Raw genomic sequence first — 3,302 nt, 5'->3', positions numbered from 1 at the left:
CCCAGTAACACCACAGACAGAATATATGCTGTGCTCAGTAATACCACAGAATATATGCTGTGCTCAGTAACACCACAGAATATATGCTGTGCTCAGTAACGCCACAGAATATATGCTGTGCTCAGTGACACCACAGAATATATGCTGTGGTGAGCCACATCACAGTCTGTATTCTGTGATCAGTAACATCACATTCTATCTGCTGTGATCTGTAATAAAGTAACACACCATACTGTATACTGCACACTGAGTAGCTAGCGAGTTTTACTGCATTATTAACCACTCTGGCAAAAGCTGTGGGGAGTAAAACCAGTAGCTGATGGAAGCGCTACTGCTGTACTGTACATACGTGGAGCAAGTAATTCGTGGAGACAAATAGGCTTGTCAGTGGACTACGCCGCTGGCGTTTGCTAAAATGCGATAAATAAATAACAGTGGCGCTTTCACTACACAAAGTGGCGAACACAAATAGCGAAATCGTTTTTGACTGCTCGGCAAAATTACGTTTGAATTTAATGAAGTCGTCAAATAGCAGCGTCGTGCTGTAAGATGTTTTCTTGCATCTTTTTTCCATATGCCTTGCTTAGCACGTACGATGAAGTGAACAGTAGCCATAGTTTTTAATTGGTCGCTAAAAAATAACTGCCGGCTCACGTGTGGGCTTAAACCTTAACGGTAACCACACGCAAACCACACTTGTGTTGCCTTAAAGTTTAAACCAAACGCAAACGCACAGAGAGAGAGGAGGTATAGATAGATATATAGATAGAGAGAGGGGGAGAGAAAGAGAGAGATAGCAGAGTTCTAGTGCAAATATATTCTGTAGACATAATCAGGAGTACATGATAGATATCTCTATTATGTACTATTGACATAATGTAACCGCATATCCATTTCGCAAATGCTCTTTGGAGTTAGTACCCAATATTCAGCCACCATATGTGCTACACGGGCTACAGTCTGCAGTTATGTCGAAAACTACTCTACCTCTGTTCTCACGGCTCCTACAGTTGCGCACGAAGGGTCGTGTTCGTATAATGGCGTATAATATGTACCCGAGGTAATGAGCTGATATGGTTAGGGTTAGGATTAGGGTTAAGGAGTAGGCGTAGGCGGCATACTCGCCGACACCTCGGGTACTACATATACGACAACGACCCCTTCAGCGTAACGGGATCTGTAACCTCTACAAATGTTCGCAAGCCTTACTACTTACTACCACTGTGCAGTTGCTGCATCCGTTTGCATTGCTGTTCCCCGATTGCTATACCAGAGTGCCAATGAATTCTATTCACGACCAGTTATCATGTCTGTGCTGTGATACGGAAAGCTCTCTATCTTTCTCTCTTCCTCTTCCTCCCCCTCTCTTTCTCTCGCATTCACTCTCCCTTCCTCTTCCTCCCCCTCTCTTTCTCTCGCATTCACTCACTCGCACGCGCTCGTGCTCTCTCTATCTATCACTGTGCCGGCCTCTCTCTCTCTCTCTCTCTCTCTCCCTCTCCCCCTCCTCCTGGGGCAACCGCATCAGTGCGCACCTCAGTCACAGCCACTTGGAGCGTTTCAATAAAATATAATGCTAAATATAGAGTCTATATTTATGTGTCAGTGTGCGGCAGCGTGCGCGCGGTGGACATGTGTGTTGCAGAGGAGCATTTGCACGAAATGTACAGGAAATTGTCTGCAATAATAGGCGAAAGAGAGTAGAAAACATTAAGACTTTGGTAGTAAATAGATTTCGTATTTATTTAGCATTATAGAAACGCTCCAAGTGCCTGTGACCTCAGTGATCGCAGTATCATCAAGCTATTATTAGCTCGTCGTAATATCAAGAGTAGATAATAGAAGATAATGATATCTCCTATTATCTACTCTTGGTAATATGCGTGTGCAAATGAACGTGTCGCGTGTGGCGCCATCTGCTATTATTATAGTGAAAGTTTATTGTGCGGGCGCCGGGTGTGGAGTAATTCTATATTTGTACCCACTCCCCGTATATCGACCGGTGCTGCTATCGGAGCTGTGTGCCCTACAATGCAGCGGGTGGGTTCGTGCAGGGTGTAGAAGCCACAGCTGCTCGCCCCATAAACGACTAGTGGCTTTTCCCTGGAATTCTACAGTGCTTGGCTGCTTGCCAGCAGAGACCTGTCCTCACCCTCAGCATCCTCTCTCACACTGCCGTCTGCAATCCCCGGAGTTTTCTAAACATACGCCGATCTCTGGTTCACACTAGCTGTTTCCACACTATTCGTGGCACCACCCAGTCGACCCTCTGCTATTGTGCACGGCCCGTTGATGTGTGCAGGACTGACTACATGCGCGCGTGCGTGAGAGATTTTAGTCTCGAGTGATCCTTCATAGTTTGTCGGTGTCGTCAGCGCGCAGTATCCGCCTGTTGAGCGCTCGTCACGAGTGTTCCACACATCCTGCGGATTTACCCAGTATACAGTATAGTACTAGTATAGGGGACAGTCTACGTAAGCAGCAGCCGATGATCCATCTGTCTTTGCTGTCTACCGGCGGGGGCGGGTCACGGGGCAAGCGGTGAGGTGGCCGCCATTACCTGACTACCGGTCTCCTTGTCTTGCTGCCGTCAGCGGTCGTGCGATATACGTGTATGTTCGTATCATCAAGAGCTTATGATAATACTAGGTGTTGTTAGCGCTTTGAATCGTCTATGTGTATCAGATCAGCAACTATAGATGCACACGGTGCAGCGTACGTCAAGTAAACGTTGATAGTGTAAACCCATTTATAGCGAGCCTACACAGCGACCCTCCGCTACTGTGTGTGCGTGCGTTTGCGTGCGTGTGTGGTGGGTACACGAGGGCGATTGCGTGTTATCTGTCTATCGCGCCGTGAGGTGTCGTGTTATCCTACACCCGTGGATGGAACATTCCGCCGACCCCGCACTACTCGGCAGTTACTTGTGATCTTACATCCATATTTTCGTCGCTGATGAAGGCTTGAGCACGTGTGTGTGTGCGTGCATTCCGTGATATATATATATATGTGTGTGTATAACTTATGAACTCTAGTGTTGCTCAGTGAGCAAGTGCGATTCGCAGTTCTGTTGTTGAGCGGGTTGCCATCGTGATCGTGTGGTGCTGATCGGCTAGAGTTGGTGAGCTGGAGTTCAGTTATAGTTTACGGTCCAGTTGTATACGTCGTCATCATCGTCATCGTCATCATCACCATCATCATCATCATCATCATCATACATCGTCATCATCACCATACATCGTCATCATCACCATCATCATCATCATCATCATCATCATCATCATCACCATCATCATCATCAT

The 3,302-nt window shown here is 46.8% G+C and overlaps 1 protein-coding gene across 4 annotated transcripts in view; it reads left to right on the top strand.

Annotated features, from left to right (window-relative positions):
• Window positions 1-3,302, top strand: part of LOC106813090 — a 109,215-nt gene that overhangs the window by 81,631 nt on the left and 24,282 nt on the right. Inside the window, exon 1 of one of the 4 annotated variants that reach the window (XM_014817144.1) lies at window positions 2,403-2,616. The exons of 2 other annotated variants lie outside the window; for them this stretch is intronic. The gene's annotated coding sequence lies outside the window, so the exon portion shown is untranslated. Of the gene's footprint in view, window positions 1-2,402; window positions 3,122-3,302 lie in introns of those variants that run through there. One more of the 4 variants, XM_014817142.1, reaches the window with a different exon arrangement.

This window comes from Priapulus caudatus, unplaced genomic scaffold (genome assembly GCF_000485595.1).
Source record: "Priapulus caudatus unplaced genomic scaffold, Priapulus_caudatus-5.0.1 Scaffold724, whole genome shotgun sequence".
NCBI lineage: Eukaryota > Metazoa > Priapulida > Priapulimorpha > Priapulimorphida > Priapulidae > Priapulus > Priapulus caudatus.
The sequence above is the reverse complement of the archived record's forward strand: the minus strand, read 5'-3'. Positions and strand labels throughout refer to the sequence as shown.